Source organism: Muscardinus avellanarius (assembly GCF_963383645.1).
Source record: "Muscardinus avellanarius genome assembly, chromosome: 1".
NCBI lineage: Eukaryota > Metazoa > Chordata > Mammalia > Rodentia > Gliridae > Muscardinus > Muscardinus avellanarius.
Genome location: NC_137786.1, coordinates 43807763 through 43825917, shown reverse-complemented (window position 1 = coordinate 43825917; position 18155 = coordinate 43807763). Strand labels below are relative to the sequence as shown.

General features: G+C 38.5%; 1 protein-coding gene across 1 annotated transcript in view; it reads left to right on the top strand.

Moving 5' to 3' along the window:
• Window positions 1-18155, top strand: part of ARL15 (ARF like GTPase 15) — a gene marked incomplete at both ends in the record, with an annotated part of 411109 nt that overhangs the window by 383637 nt on the left and 9317 nt on the right. The gene's annotated exons all lie outside the window — the stretch shown is intronic.

The window sequence follows — 18155 nt, the reverse complement described above, 5'->3', positions numbered from 1 at the left end:
CTATTGGCATGTTCCACTAATCTTCATATCTGCAGTGATATCAGAGACACTGCTTAATGAGCTGCAGCTCTCAAATAAGTTGCTACAATCGGGCCTAAGAGGCTTTTCTCAGGCAAGTCCAGATATCCGCTTTCTCTTATCTCCTTACTTTCAAGGGGCTTCTTGAGAACAAATGGCTGGTCCTTTTCCAAAGGGACAGTTTTTTATCTGATGCTTTTGTTACCCAGAAAGAAAAGAAAATGAAAACTGTTGTCTTTCCCGCAGGGTATTGAATCCAGGGCAAGCTGAAGCTTTGTGTCTTTCTTTGTAGCGAGCTTCTTCCTATAAATACCAGTAGGGTGATTACTGAATGTCAGAGGTTTGGGTTAGAGGTAAGCCATCTCTTTGATATGCAGAACAACAAAGTGAAATGGTGAAACATAGAATGTTGACATGCTTGATGAGCTTCCTAAATGCCCTATCAGGTCTTTAATTTGCTGGGGCAATGACTTATGCCTCCCAGTGATGTCAAGAGCATCTCCCGTAAATTTCATAGGAGTCTTTAACAATCATCTAGCCTTTTCCTTGTTCCATCAAGATTCTCTACGCCTTTATATTTCTACTAGAGTATTCTAGGTTAGCCTTGTATTTTCCATATCACCTTTGTCTTGCACAGTTAAAAACCTTCTGTTAAAAAAAATACATATTCTCTGTGATGTAATTTTTCACTTTTCTCTGCATTTTACACTCTTACTCTTCCATGGATGTAGCCAGGTTGAGTTTTTATCTTAATCAGATCTGTTCTGGCTGTTTTATGAGTAAGTTTTAAAATTTCTACTTTGGAATAGAAGCCAAATTGGGGCGCAGTAAGTAAACTACTTAAAGTCAAGACAAAAGGCACTTGAAAATATCTTTCTTACTCAGTGCACTAAAATTTAAAAGATATGTTGCTCTCATTGAAATTATTCTTTATGGATCAACTCATTCCAAAAAAAAAAAAAAGAAGAAATGTGACAGGGATGAACATTTGTGTGTGTGTGTGTGTGTGTGTGTGTGTGTGTGTGTGTGTGTGTGTGGTACTGGCGATGGAACCCAAGGGCATTCAACCTTCGAGCTATACCCCCTGTCCTATTTTTTATTTTTTATTTTGAAACAGGGTCTCACTGAGTTGCAGAGGTCCTCACTAAGGAGCTGAGGCTGTCCCAAACCGCAGTCCTCCAGTCTCAGCCCCCCAAATGCTAGGATTACAAACATGCGCCACTACGCCCAGCAGGGATGAACATTTCAAAAATCTCTTTTTTATTCCCATTACTGGGGATGAAACCCAGGGCCTCACATGGGCTAGGAAAGTGCTCTACCACTGACCTACCTCCCTGGCCCCACTTTTTCAATCTTTTATAACTAAAATAAATAAATAGTGTGGTAGCTGGAATAGAAATCTCTTATATGTTGGAACATAAAAGTAGGAGTTTTATTTTGCATATTCTCTGCAAAATAATGTCAACATTGTTTAAACTGTTTAGTACTAGACTTAAGAACTATATTTTACATGTCCTTTTATATCATTTTCTCATAATGTGTAAGAATTATGAACTCTGTCCAAATGGGTAAACCTTACACCCTGCCCTGCACTCCCATTTGAATTTCCATACAGAGCAGCACCCCACACTGCCGCTACTGCCTTTTTCATCCAGGGCCCTGTAGGTTCTTAGGGAGCTGGATCTAGGCCATGTTTCTTTCTCATCAACAAACTGAGTAAGTAGTAACTACAGAGAATCCTGCTCATCCTATTTTAATAAATATTTGGGGGCCTCCTCCCTCTGGGAGTTTGGTCAGCTCTGTGCTCTGACATCTAAGTGCCAGGGAGGGGAGAAAGGACTGAGACCCCTTCTTCATTCAGTTCCATGTAACGAACACTCGCTGAGCACCTGTCCCACCTCAGGCCCTACACCAGATGTGGGGTTTGACAAGATATGTCAATATATGTGGAGGGCCTGCTCGGCAAAGCTCTCTCAGCCCGGGGAGCTGTCTTCATCTTAGAAAATTCACTCTCAGGGGAGATGGAGAGAGAAAGAAAGAATGAACATCTATGTATGTAAGACTTGGGCTGAGTGGGCAGTGAGATTTTGCAGGAAGGAAGATCAAGGAAAACAAAGAGACGTACAAAGGAAGAGGGCAATGAGTTCCTGAATGGATCAGTTGACTAAGTAGTGGTTCCCACTTGGGATTCAGGTTGTTTAGTTAAGAGGATTTTTTTTCTTTTTTTCGCTTTGCCACCAATTTAGATTATGAATACTGGGAGGACAGGGACCATGCATGCCCTTCCTTCTTTGCATCCCCAACACACTTTCCTCAGAGGATATTTAAAAAATGTTGGTAGATTTAAAGTTAAAATTTTAAAGTAGAAGTGTGTGTGTGTGTGTGTGTGTGTGTGTGTGTTTTGATTTCTTTCCTACTTCTTTATTCTGTCCACCCACTGGTGTATATGAATAATGCACTGATGAAAACACTCAAACTGGGGAAGAGAAGAAGAAAGGAGAAGAAGAAAAGTTCATGTTCAGTCTAAACCCGCAGGAACTGTGATTTCATAGGGCAAAGGGGTTATTTATAAGTATGTATGTGTATATGTGTATTCACACTTGAATAAGTAATTGCACTCCAAGATGAATTGCATTCATACTTGCAATGATACAGGATATATATCATTGGAGTGGTTAAACCAAGGGACCTCAAGATCAGAAAAGAAAAATCTGTCCTCCAGCTAGTGTGCTTAGAGATTGAGAAGTGGCGTTTGAGTTGAGTCTTAAGCAGAGACAAGATTTTGAGGGCAGTGATGTGGGAGGAATGCCAGGTGCTATTTTAAACTCTACACACACAAGCACACAATCACACACATGCACAAACACACACACATTTGAGCCTCATAACCCTGTGAGGTAAGTATTATTATTATAATTTTTATCATACATTTTTCAATTTAGGAAACGAGGGCTTGGAGCACCAAAGGAGCTTGCCCAAAGTCAAAAAGCAATTAAACATAAAGTGGGAATTTGAACATGGCTCTGTTGGCTCTCATCCAGGTAACAATGATACTAAACCATCACTCTGAGAAGACAGAGCAGAAAGCCTTCTAGGAGAAAAAAGTATCTTGAGCAGACACCATACATGGAAAGGGCAAAATGGGTTTAAGGAGTAACAGACCAATTTGGCTAGCAAGGTAGCCGAGAATCCCATGTGAGACCACCCTGTTTAGAATTACATGTTCAGTCTGACCCCTCTGTGTACCTTCCCTGCTTCATCTGCCAACTGCTTTTCACCGTCGTCCAGCATACCACCTAGTATTTTACTAATTTCTCACTGTTTTCAGACTCTTCCCCACTTGAACTAAGCAACCGGAAGTTTGGAGATATTCTACTTCATTCACTCTATCTTTAGTTTCCAGAAGAGCATCTGACACGCAGTGAATTATCTGTTGAATGAGTGAATGGAGAGTTCCGTTCAAATCGCCAAGGATTCCACAACACTCCTCCAGCCTTGACCTCTTAGGGGACCGAGGGTTACTCGGGAGCCACTGATCAACCTCAACTGTATGGGTGTGTCGGTGCACTGAGTGCCCCCACTTTGGAGGAGGGGGACTGCAGATATTATGGTGGAGATGTGGGAGTGAAAAGGATCCTGTGGTCTAAAGAGCTTTGTCCTTCTTGGAAGACCCTCAAGGCTTGGCTACTTCTGTGGATTCATTTTGAAATGACTTACGGAAGCACTGAAGTAGGGTCTTGGCCCTATCATAGGTACCCGAAGTTGCATACTTTGGGGTTTCATTTCCTGTTATTACTTACTGGTCTTTGAGAGCTTCTTCTCTGTTAGTGTTGTTCACATGCACCATGGAGACAGGCAGCATGCTTCTTCTACTGTGCATAGACTACCACCTTCCTGTCCTCTCCTGTGTCTTCTACCAGCCTCAGCGTCCTAGCTTTACAAATGAGTATAGCAATAGTGCTTCCCTGTGTAAATTGGTGTGAAGATTAATGAGATAGGTAGGTAGGTAGATAGATTAAAATTTTTTTTAATTTTATAAGAGTACCTAGCCTGTAATACCAGTACTTGGAAGGTTGAGTCAAGGAGGATCACAGGTGATAGGCCAACCTCAGAAACACCCAGGCCCTCATCACCTTAGTAAGACCCAGTCTCAAAATAAAAAATAAGCTAGGGCTGGGATATAACTCAGAGGTAGATGCCCCTGGGTTCAATCCCCAGTACTATAAAGAAAAAAAGAAAGAGTACCTAGCATTATAATAAGATATATGAACTTGAGGTTCCTGGAACTGCTGAAAGGAATTCTTGGAAAGGAAGGTTCAAAAGGTAGATTTTATTTATCTCATGGAGTTTGACCAGACTTTGATGGCTAAATATACTTTAACTCTGCTGTTTTTAGATTCTCCTTTGCCACCCTGAAAAATTATTTTGGAGTGTTGTTGAGTTTGGTCATGTGGCATTAAAATTGCCAAATGATATCTAGTATCTAATCTAGAAGATAATAAGAGCTGAACAGTATGGTTAAAGTCTCATCACCCATGCACAGGGGAGCCAACTGGAAAAACGCTACCAGCCCAGAAAGAGGGAGCAAGGGAGGAAGAGATGTTGGAAAGTGATTTTTTTTTAGTATCACTTGCTTTTCACAGTAGAATAATTGATCAGTTTGTTGGAATTTCTGTAATGGATTTGATCTAGTGAAGAATTTTTTTCTGTGTTACATTTTAAAACACTTTTTTTTTTCCTGCTGGTCTAGGGATGGATCCCAGGGGCATTGATATCTGAGCTACACCCTCTGCCCTATTTTTTATTCTTTATTTTGAAACAAAGTCTCACTAAGTAGTTAGGCAGTCTAAGAACCATGATCCTCTGGTCTCAGTCTCCTGAATGCTGGGATTACAAGCATGCACCACTACACCTGGCTAAAAATACATTCTTAACTAATTTCAGTTGAACTTTTTATACCAAGGCAATTATAATAAAATTAAATTAGGTCCATGTTCCTTGAAGATAATGTTCACAAGAACTTTTTTTTTTTCCTCTTTGGTTCTTCTGATTGAACCCAGAGGCGTTCTACCTCCAAGATATACTGCCATCCTTTTTTATTTTTTATTTTATTTTGAAACAGGGTCTTACCAAGTTGCAGAAGCTGGCCTCAAACACGTGATCTTATTGTCCCTGACTCCCACATACTAAGATTACAGGCATGTACTGGGATCACATGAACTAAAATTATAGCCACTTATACCTGGCTACAGGAACTTTAAAGAAGGCTCCAAAATAGTTAAATGACTCAAGATTGGAGGCTTCTAAGCTAGGTGTGAGATCTGTGCACACTGTAAATCCAGTGCTTGGGGGGCTGTAAAAGGAGGATTCCAGATTCAAGGCCAACCCTTGGTAACTTAGCAAGACCCCCAGTAACTTATCAAGATCCTATTTCAAAATAAAAAATAAAGTCAGGCATGATAACACATGCCTGTAATCCCAGTAGTTGGGGGACTGAGCCAAGAGGATCACAGGTTTGAGGCCAGCCTCAGCAACTTAGTAGACTTTCTATGAAGCTTGATGTGTTCTGTTAGGTGATGATGTCCTGAAAAGAGATAACTGATTGAATGCTATCTTTCAACTCCAGATGGAGATGCTGTTTTGCTTTTATCTGTAGATTCTACTACTTCTGTCTACTAAGAACGTAAAGGGACCCACATGAAAAGAGAAATAATTAAAAAATTGCAATAGATCAGGACAAAGAAAAGGTGACTCTACTAGATGCCAACCTTGTGAATCAAATCAGTACTCTAGTTGGGTTTCATATTTCATATTGAGTGCCGAGTTTTAGGAAAATAAAGGGGCAAGGGAATGGTGCTTCATGACTTCTTTCTCATCATTGTAAAACAGAAAATAAAAAGCTGTCCCAGTATAATTCTAAAAGGAGTGTTTCTGTGGGAAACACTGAGTGATATAATGAAGAATCCATTACAATATTTTTATAGTAAATGAAGTTCTGAATTTCAAAAGTTTTATAATAAATGGAGTCTTGATTTTTTTTATGAATTAAATAAGGTCAGGGCCCTTGTATTAAAATGCCATGGAATTGAGCCGGGCGTGGTGGTGCACGCTTGTAATCCCGGTACTTGGGAGGCTGAGACAGGATGATTGTGCAAGTTCAAAGCCAGCCTCAGCTACTTAGTGAGGCTCTCAGCAACTTAGTGAGACCCTGTTTCCAAACAAAATACAAAATAGGTATGGGAATGTAGCCTGGAGGTAGAAAGCCCCTGGGTTCCATCCCCAGTACCACACACACACACACACACACACACACACACACACACACACGCGCGCGCGCGCGCCATGGAATTGAAGTGATTTTTACAGCCTCCAGCAGGCCGTACGTACTTGAGCTTCATTCAAGGATAGCATTAGGCATTCTGGGGAGAAAGAAGGATAGCCTGACCCTTTAAATTATCTCCTCTAAATCTTACTTCTCCCAGAAGGGAATCTGATAAAGACCAGAGAGTAGGAGGTGTCACTTCCTGTCTAGGACCTGAAGTGCTAGGACCAGCAATCACGGGAAATCCACAGGTGAACCCTGCAGGCTGATGAGCTGGGCATGGTGGCGTATTTTCAGTTGTGCAAGTTAAGAATCCTGAAGGTGTTCTTGCCTGCCTGGGAGGTCACCCACCTTCTAAAAGTAAACAGACTCTTACCATTTCAGTAAATTATTATTCATCTAAAATCAACCCTTCAGCCGGGCATGGTGGCGCATGCTTGTAATCCCCGCACTTGGGAGGTAGAGACAGGAGGATCGTACAGGTTCGAAGCCAGCCACGCTGGCTTAAGAGACCCTGTTTCCAAATAAAAATATAAAAAATAGGTCTGGGAATGTAGCCCAGAGGTAGAACGGCTTCCAGGAACCCCAGTACCACCACCACCACCACTAATAATAGTAATAATAATAATAATAATAATAATAATAATAATAATAATAATAATATCAACCTTCCAAATGCTTTTATAAGATAAAATTCATCTTTCTTAACTGTGATGATTAAAAAGCAGTCTAGTTCTGTGTCTTGTGAGTAGATACTATCTATGGAGAGAATTTCATATAGTCAGCTATTGTTTTCTTCTGGTCATACAACAAATCTTTATTGAATTTTAACTGTGAGCCAGGTTACTTCCCTGTATGTGTCTCAGCATACAGCATGATTTTATTTTCTTAAACTCTCTTTCTGCTCTTTGATATATTTATAAGTATATTTTTACTTGCTACTTTTTATAAAGTACAAAAACTGAAGACATTTATTGTGTCAAGGCCAATAATTCAAAGACACATAAACAAAAAGTAATTCTCCCACATTTACTCCCGAGTGTTACCATCCAGTGCTAACAGTTTAATATGACTTCTACACCTTTCTCTGTATTCCAGTAACTTAATTAATGATTCATTCTTGTGTAAAGGTATGACATTAGTGATTTTTTTTAATGGAACCATATTTATTTTTTCTGGCAAGTAGAACTTTTTCCCTAATTATAATTGATTTTCTATAGTATACTTGTTTGTTTTGTCTTACTGGAATGAAGGAGAAATATAGGTATCACTTTCCAAAAGAACTTAGAATCTAAAGACCCCACCTGCAAACAGAACCTTTCCAGTTCTGAACCTGACTAAACTTGACAGAATATGATAAGTAGGTATTTTTCTAATGATGTCACCTTTCCTCTAATGTCGACTTTGCTGTGTATAATACAAATTAGAGATGCTCATTAATTTGGAGATCAACTCCAATATCAGATCTAATACATCCTACACACCCTTCACAAAAGTCAATGTCTGAATCTCCCTTTCATAGAGCCTTGTCGAACAGGAACATAATCTGGCTCATGGTATCACCTACTATGCATTTAATGAATGCACAGGAACAGCCTGGCACTAAATTTGCAGAAAGAAAGATAAGAAAACCTGATTATGTAGATTTAACATCATTTTCATTTCTGCAATAATATTTGATCATGAGATGTCTGAAACAATATGGATAACTGCTGAAAAGGCAGAACTGCTTTATATGGAAAAGCTTATGTAGCAGTGATATTTGAGACATTTCTAGATGCCCAGAACGTTCCAACTATCTCTGAACTATGAAGTGCAAGGGTCTTTTCCATGTTTAAGTTCATAGTCAATCGCTAGCACAAAGAGTCAGGGTAACTCAGGAACTCTAAGCCAACCTCTCAACCTTTTTCTCTAAACCCATTCTCTCTGGTCTGCTCCCTCTCAGGAAAGCCACAAACATAGGCAGATGCACAGTTTCTAAAATTTTTACTCTTAAAACCGAAAACCTTGTAAGTATGGGTTATGTGTCAGCAAATGGGCATTGTAGCAAGAGATGTCTAAGAAAGGCAATTTTTAGTGTTCCCATTTTAGAAAGGGGAAGCTAGGAACACAGGGAAAAGAATTCCAAAATACAGTGACCATTTAGCAGTTAAGTGAAAATTAAGTTCCCTGCTAAGATAGCAAGCTTCCCACTGGCCTCAGTGAATCAGTCTGAGGATGGGCATCCTGCCATGGAGCCCTAGAGTAACCTGGGGAAAGAGGCAGCGGCCTCACCAAATCACACAGGTTACTCTTCTCTCTGTCAATCACATACATGCGTACACGCTGAATAGACTATAAATTCACATTTCTGGAGCCACATGGTCAAAATAGCACTTTATATTCAGTGTGAAATTCTTAAAATGAAACCCAGCTGGCAGATGGGAAGGATTGTTGGGGCGGGGGAGTGATATTGGGTGTGCAAGGGGTTCATGATTTTCCAGAGAGCTCTCTATGCTTTGTGCAGATATAGGAATATTTTTAAACATCTATGATACAGCACAAATGAATGTCTTCAACCTAGACTCTAAGTGTCTAATGTATAATATTTCATAAAAACAAGACAGTTATATAAGCCTTCCATTGATCCTTGCCTGTCATGAGTTCTTTTTTTCATTTTGAACTGTTTTCAATTCTTCCATGAATACCAGTTAATAAATTATGTCTCTCTGTGCTTGAAATAATTCCTTGCCTTACTAACCAAATTTGAGCCTGGCATGGTTTCACATGCCTATAATCCCAATATTTAGGAGACCCAGATGGGAGGACCACCACAACTTAGCCTCAGCAACTTAGTAAGGCACTTAGCGGTTTAGCAAGAACCTGTTTCAAAATTCAAAATTAAAATATCTGGGATGTAGTTCAGAGGTAGAATGCCTCTCATTAAATCTCCAGCAGCAGCAAATAATAATAATAATAATAATAATAATAATAATAATAATAATAATAAATCTCAGTGTGGGTGTGTATATGTGTATGATAGACAGCTAGTACTGTTCACCTCCATATCCACCTCATATGCAGAACTCTCACCCATTATGTAGAACATCTTTATCGCTTCTATGTCCTTCTCTTTCTCCAGGTTGTGTAGGAAGTGCTCTGTGTCCTGGTGATTTGAATGGTCATTGGACATATGAGAACCAGGCAAACCACCATGACAGAGCACAATGCCTTCTGTAACTGATTGAAGCCCTGCAACCCTGGGATTCTACTAGATATCTTTACAGGTTTATCAAATCAGGTTGCCCTTCCCTTCAACATTGCCAGAAAGCAGTTCAACCTGTAATCAGGTTACTACACACTTGGCGCCTGTGATTTCGTATAAGAAGTCAGAATTCAAGTATTTCAGCAGCTGGAAGAGATTTCAACTTTTCCATATGTTTTATGAAAACCGTGTGTTGCATTTAACTACTAATAAATGTGCAGGTTACATGTGTTGTATGTCTGGATGAGAAACTGGGGTCAAACAAGCAAGAATTTGCTTCTCCAATACTGATTTCTCCAGAGCCACACATTTTATTTTTTTGTATGAAAGATTAGCTATAAATAGGCACCTACAAATTTTAAAACCTATTTCAAGGACCCTGAATTCTAGGTCCCTTACGCTAAATGTGATGAAGACTAAGTATCAGGTAATTCACTCACCAGATATAAATTGGTGGACATATAGAGGTAACGTTCACTTACATGCCTGATTTTATATTATCCTATTATTGACACTTATCCTCTAGTTAAAAACAAATAGTTGGCACAAGCTGGCATGTTCAGGCATTAGAATTATCTGAGTATCATCAAGAGCCATTAAAGAATTGCCATTTTACCAACGGAAAAATCAATATGATCAGAATAAAAAGAAACATATTGATTTCAAGGTAAAATAGGACTCTTCTGCAAAGCACTAAAATTCCCTGTATATGGAGAACTATAAACAGAGAAGGATAGTAATCCAGAGCATTGGCTAAGAAAAGCTGAGGAAAACTTGCCTAGAAAATAGGCACAAGTTTTACTTAGAAAAGACTTTACACATGCATTCAGCATTAAGTATTACAATGCTTATTTTTTTTAAATAACCCTATATGTACAAATGTGGATTCCGTTTGTAACCATTATATGCTTTCATAGCTGTGACTATTTCTATAGGAAACTGCAAGCATGTGCGTATGGGTGGGTATGGGTTTGACTACCTTAGTTTTATTTATTCATACTCTGCTTTCCTTCACAAAAGGATCTGAGGTGATAGACACAAGTATTGATTCTGACAATAGACATGTATTTATATAACACTCTGAACTTCAAACTGAAGTGAGTGTTAATGACTTCCCCCTGAGAAGGCTTTTGATTCAGACATGATGAGAAGTGTGATTGGAAATTCAGAGCAGTAAGTGTTCAGTTAGAAGCCCATCAGCCTGATCTGAACTGGTAGTTGAGCAATTAAGAATTGGTGGAGCTGGGAATGTAGCTCAAAGTAGGCCACTTGCCTAGCAGAAGTGAGGCCCGAGTTCTATACCAGTAGCACTGAACATGCACAAAGAAAGAATTAACTAAAGTGGGAAATCTTTAAAAAAAAAAAAATCCGTACCCTAAGTCATTTATTTCAATGTAAAAGAAATGATACTAATCTTCTGATATTGGACCAGAGGCTTTTCTCTGAGTGTGTAGCCACACTCAGTTCTATGTTATATTTCTGATATTTCATAAACATAGTCATTAATACCTATAATTTCATCTTCCATTTCTGTAAAATAGAACCATGAATTGATTGTCGTTAATGGGAAGCAATCTACACCTTTCCCTCTTGGTCTTTTATCTTTGGCTTTAGATAATATTTTTAAATCTAATTCAACAGCACTTTGCTTTTAGTGACCTCCTACCTTTATTGAATTATTTAAGTACCCTGCAGTTAGTTTTTCATAAAAATAGATATTCTCTTTTCTACTTCATACTTTTGTCTGTTGGTATCACATCTAATGAAGTTACTTAATGATGAGAACGAATAAGATTGCTATAATGAGAATTATGTAGCAACATAGGAGCGGCAATGACTAGGCATATCATTGTCCACCAGGTCTGAACACTCAGTACATGGACACCATCATTTGATGTGGCTCCTCAGCATGTGTTGGGTAGGCGCATTAAGCATTGTCTTGTACCAGGACATTGCAGAGTCATTTAATCCTAGATGAGTAGGTGGAAGTTAATCAGAGAGGCTTTATTGTAACTGTGCACAATACTGTTTTGAAACTAACTAAAGACTTGTCTCTATCTGTGACTGCTTTGTATTTAACTTTCAGTCCTTCTCTTAGACTAGTTAAGTTTCAAGCACTGTTGCGGTTGCTGCCTGCTTTTCCTTCAGGTTGTTGCCTGTTTCTGCCTGACTTTGCTTACTTACCAATATCTATCCATCTCTTCCATTACTATGTAAGCTTCATGAGGAATAGGACTTAAGTCAACTTTGTATCTCCAGGGCCAGAAGCAGTGACCACATGAGCTGAGTAAGTAGTCGCTTTCTCCTCGGTACTCTTGGTTCAGCCCAATTTGATGGGCCTCATAGGTGTCTGTTGATTATTCACCTTGAAATAGAAAGGATAGAAAGTAGGAACCATCACCAGCATGCTCCCTGCCCAGGCTGCTGGTCTTCCTTTCCTACCAGCTCCTAAAGTCTCCAGATTTCAGAGAAGGGCCTAATGGCTAACCCTAGCTATGGGTTGGATCATTAACAAGGGCATCCTTCTTTTATTTTTGCCTACAAAGATCAATTCAGAGCAAAGTTTTATAACATGGGCATAGCTGACTTTTGGAGCTAGAGTGTTGTTAGTTGGGGGAAGAGGGGAGCTAACCTGTGTGTGGTAGGAGATTTAATGACATCTCTGGTTCATACTTATTCAATGCCACTAGCACCATTCCCTGTGTCCTTCTCCCACTGTGACAACCAAAAAATATCTCCAAATAGGTCAAATGCCCCCAGTGGTGACATTGCCTCTCCCCATCCTGGTTGATAATTAGTGGTTTCAGCTAGTTGGGGGATGACCACCAGGACCTGAGGCTACACAGACAGAGCTGCAGTAAACCTAGTCAATAGATTTTTGAACCTTCATTTCTGGTATTCTCTTTATCCTTATTGTAATGTTCTCCAGACTTGTCTTTCACAGACTTTCTACTGTGTTCAGCTAGTCCTATGGTTTGTTTTCTTTCTTTCTTTCTTTCTTTCTTTCTTTCTTTCTTTCTTTCTTTCTTTCTTTCTTTCTTTCTTTTTTGGCTAAAATTCCTTAGGACGGATTACCACTTAGCTTTTCTTGCCTCGGACTGCCTGCAAGCCTCCTTCCAAGCTCATATTTCTCAGTTGCCAGGATATTAGGCTCCTAGATGCACTGCCAGAAGGGAAAGAAATTCTCTCTCCATGACTAACAACACGGGCACTTTGTTACAAGGCCATTTGTTACCTGTCCCCCTTACTAAGAAGTGTTATTGAGGGGAGTCATCATGTTTATCTGCTTACCCCTCTCCAACTCTCTACACTCTTTTGTTTTTCCTTTTCCTCTGGGTGTTTCCATGGTGGCTCCTTCCTGTAGCCAGAGGACAAGCTGCTGACAGGAATATTCCTTGAATATCTCCACATCTGGACAGAGCCCTTGGCACCCTCCATTGGTGGCCAAGCAACGCGTGGCTTGCCATATTTGTCTGTCTCCTGTTTCAGGCCCCAGGATTTGAATGTGCTCCAACATCTGAATGTTGTCGTTGTTAGGACAGGGTGCTGCCATAGTACCACAGGACTAGTATTAAACATGTTTATCTGGGTTCCATATATTAATATTTTGATTCGCTTCTGCTATTCTTACTTTATCGTACCCAACATCTGCAAGATGGAGCTAGGGGACATATAGTCTAATACAAAAGCCAAATAAGGTTGAAAATATATAAACTGTTTTAAAAATAGTTTTTGTGTCTATAATAATCTTTAACCATTAACTAAATATATTTGTTCTCTAACACTTTGTTGAGTCAGAGAATCCATTGAGTTTGCCAGCTAAGAATGGCTTGGTGACATTTGTTTGGGGTACTGGTATTGAATAACCAGAATACTTTGACCTGATAAAACCCAAAGCATATTCTCCTGGTTTTCTGATCATGTATAAATCTGTTGAAGCATGTTTGTGACATGGAGCTTTCCGTGACAGAAAAGACTGAATGTGAGGCATGGCCCATACTCTTGTTTAAAATACAAAATAGATTTTATTTCTAAGGCAATTCAAAATGTGAAATAGGATAAGGAATTGTTGTTCATGTGTCAGCTAACATTGAGTTACCTAGGATGTTTAATTAAAAAAAAAAAAAGTCCCTGGGGGAAGAAGTTTGATGTTCCCCCTGAGGCAAATGGTGGATTTGAAAAATACCAGACTTAGGGTCTTCTTCCTCTCCAGTCGTTTTACAGAATCAAAGGCTGTGGTGAGAAAACAGGGCTTTCTGTGACACAAAAACATAAATTCTCAGTACTGGAATGTCCTGGGAACGTGACTGCCAATTCCAGTCTAGACTTATAATCTAAGTGTGTTAATCCATCTCAGCTACCATGGCAGAGACAATTGTTGGCAATTGATGAGTTGTTTTTCTTTTCAAAGACCCCTTAACTTCATAAAATACAGAATTCATATATTCAACCTATACTTTATCATACCAAGCTGTCTGCCCACCCCCCCCCACCAGCCTAGCCATTTCAATATGCGTGGTTAATGGCTATTAAGTTAAAGAAAACTTAAAAGAATCAATTTCATGGTGAATGCATCTAGTTAAGCAAGCTATTTAAGCAACATTTTACTCCTGTGTAGCAGACCATTTTATAAGTCACTGATAGCTTTACAAGCCTGTGTTTCAGACAACCTAATTGGTTGTCTCTGATACATGTTTGGGGCTTTCACTCATTAACTCCCTTTCCTGTCTAGTACATACTTGACTAGCTCCCATACATACATGTAGGACTCTTTTAGACAACCATTTCTTTTGCCAGGAAATGTTTTCCATAGATCAGTTTCCTCCTACTTATAATATTTGCTTTCTCGATAAAAAGGTAAATCATAATTGAGTATTATCCCAAACATGGAAGGTACAGAATCAAGTGCAATAACTTAAAAGTGCCTGGTACCAAAAAACAAAAACAAAACAAATGCTCTTTTGAAGGAGTGAAATGGAAATGATTACATTAAGGGAGAAGAGAAGAGGAGAAAACGATGTGCTGTGGAAGCCTGGCTGCCTCTGTAATGACTGTGTTATAGATTGTTATTGAGAAGTCTGATTCCTGTGCCTGCATGCAAAGACAAGTGTGCTGGGGCTTCCCTTTTGCATATGTCAGTGTTTTCCATTCCTTAAGATAAGAATTAAATGCTTTGTTTGGACACAGATTAAAGGAACAGCTCAAAACACAAGTGTCCTATGGGTCTTGAGATTTCTGGAGTGCCTCTATTTTCAACGATAGGTTGTTTACTTTTCTGTTTGCAAAACAATCCATTGCAGCTGCTTGTGGGCATATGTGTAATAGAGTTTAAACCAATGAGACCTATTGTTTTGAAACTGCTCGTGAAATCCCACCTCCTGAATGAGGTCTTGGCCTGATTAACTGAGCAAGAATGGGAACTTCTCTGATGTTTACATTTCTCCTTTTACTGACATTTTAATGTAGGATGAAATATGGCACCTATTTAGTTGCCTTTTTCATTATTGTTCCACATTTTGAAGCTCTTTCTAAATAATAAATGAGAATCTTTTTTATGTTCTGTATTAAAGAATTTACAACATTTTTTTCACTGTCTATACCCTCAGGAATTAAGGTCTCATACACATGAAAAAAAATCAGAGAATCATTATTCGTATCTGGGTTATCCTATAATTAAAGATGGAGCTCATCACAGACTCATGGAGATGTTCCATCTTCATTAAGTCTTAATATCTTACCCATTAATTTATAAAATAAGTATTTACAGTGCCTGTTATAAGGAGAATATAGTGGTTCATAGAATGAAAAGGCTTATAGATTACAGGCCTTTGACCCAGTTTGGTTCAGAGGTCCATGAATCAATCATACCCATTTTTCTACAGTTTCTTGGGTCTTTTTCCTTGTGTATTGGTATCCTCCCGCTATTCCATTGTAGCAGTTAGATGGCTGCCAGGAGTCAAGATTTATTATCTCCTTCAGCATTCAATCCCAGGAGAAATGGCCTACAAATGGAACCTCAGCTCCAATGACCTCATGAACCACCAACTCCAATTGGTCTATACTACTAGCAGATATTTCTGTTATGAGAATAAGTAAATCCTTTTTATCTTGTTATGTCAGTTTCAGTTGGGCATGACTCATAATTTGATACTAGAAGTAAGTTCTGTAGTTAGTGGTCTCCAAAATGTGGAACTGGCTAAGCAGGTGTGGGGAGGAAAGAACCTAGGCAGACCCTTCTGTCTCTGGTTTGTCAGATTATGAGTCCTGTTCTCTGAAAAAAAAAAAAAAAAAGATAATCTAACATTTTTATTTTTGTAGCCAAAAAGCAGACAATTTAGCATTTTGGTTTTTATATCAAAAAACTATAACATTTTGGTTTATGTCACTAGCTCTTATGAATATAAAATAATCAAAATGTGAGACAGCCACAGTCCAACTGGATTTTGTTTTTACATTTATAAGAAATTTAGTGCTATAACATATGAAAAACCGGAAAACAAAATTTAGAACTACATTTTACTCGAATCAATTAACAGACAAAGATATTGAAACAGAATTGCAGGAATGGATGTGAGATTCAATAGAATGCCACTAAAATTAAATGTTGGTCCAGTCTTAGGAAACTAGAAAAAATAAATAAATAAATTAGAAACAAGCAGAAGGGAGGACCTAATAGAGAAAAGACTGGAAATAAATGAAACAGCTATTGGAAAACAATAGAGAAAATAAATAAAGCCAGAAATTAGTTCTTTGGAAAATTGATAAAATTTACAAATCTTAACTATTTAATAAAGTAAAAAAGAAGAAAACAGCCAGGTGTGGTGGCGCATGCTTGTAATCCCAGTACATGGGGGGGCTGAGACTGGAGGATCACGCAGGACGGCTTCAGCAGCTTAGTGAAGCTCTCAGCAATTTAGTGAGACCCTGTTTCCAAATAAAATATAAAATAGATCTGGAGGTGTAGCCTGGAGGTAGAAGGCCCCTGGGTTTCTTCCCCAGTACCACAAAAAAAAAAAAAAGAAAGTAAAAGAAAAATTCAAGTTACTATAAGAAAATATAAAAGTAGAGAATCACTACAAACTTTATGAAAATAAAAAGAATTACAGGGTAATTCTGTGAAAAAAATATATGCCAACAAGTCAGATAACCTAGATTAAATGTAAAAGTTCCTAGATGGATGAAAACTATTGAAAGTAACTCAACAAGAGAGAGAAAGTCTAGCCTAGCATAGTGGTACATACCTGTAATCCTAATACTTGGGAGGCTGAGACAGGAGGATCTCAGGTTTGAGATCACTCTCAGCAGTTTAACAACTCTCCCAGAACCTGAGTGAGACCCTGATTCAAAATAATTTTAAGAGAAAGGGATGAAGGTGTAGCTTAGAGGCAGATTGCTTCTGGGTTCAGTCCCCAACACTGAATAAAAAGGAAAGAAAAATAAGAAATAGGCTATTTGAATAGACTTATGACAAATAAAGATTGAATTAGTAATCAGAAACACCACAAGAACTACCCAGGACTAGATTGTTTTACTGCTAATTCTACAAAAAAACATTTAAAGAATTATCAGTCCTTCTTGAACTATTCCAAAAAAACAGAAGGAGGAATACTTCTACTCTTTCCACAAAGCCAGTATTACCATGAGACAAAAACATTACAGGGGGCGTGGAAAGCACTTTAGACCAATCCCATGTGAATATAGACACAGAACTCCTGAATGAATACTAGCAAATGAATCCAGCAATGTATAAGAGAGGATTATACTTATGATGACCAAGTGGATTTTATCCCAGGAATGCAAAGTTGTTTCAACATACAAAAATCAACCAATGTAATATACAACATTAATAGGGTATGGACAAAATACCTATCATCAGCTCAAAAGAAAATACCAATCATCAGCACAAAAGATATAGAAGATGCATTTGGCAACACAGAGTTAATGTGACTCAGAAATTCCACTCTTAGATAAGACCCAAGAGAAATGAAAACATATGTTTACACAAAAACTTGAACATGCATAAAAGCATTATTCATAATAACAGAAAAGAACTAACTCAAATGTCTATCAACAGGTAAATAGACAAAATGGGCTATATCTATACAACAGAATATGATTCAGCCATTAAAAGGAAAAGAGTGCTGATACCTTGAAATCATACTAATTGAAAGAGGCCAGACACAAAAAACCCACATGTTATATGATTTCCTCTATATAAAATGTCCAGAATAGACAGGTTCATAAAGAATGTAAATTAGAAGCCGGGTGTGGTGGCACACGCTTGTAATCCCAGCGCTTGGGAGGCTGAGACAGGAGGATCGCACTGAGAGGCTCTCAGCAAATTAGTGAGACCCTGTTTCCAAATAAAATATAAAAAGTAGGTCTGGGAGTATAACCCGAAGGTAGAAAAGCCCCTGGGTCCCACCCCCAGTACTACCAAAAAAAAAAAAAAAAAAGAATGTGAATTAGTGGTTTCCAAGGTTTGATGGAAAGAGGAATTGGGAAGTGACTACTAACGGTTAAGGAATTGCTTTTAAGAATGATGAAAATAATCTTGAGTTAGAAAGTGAA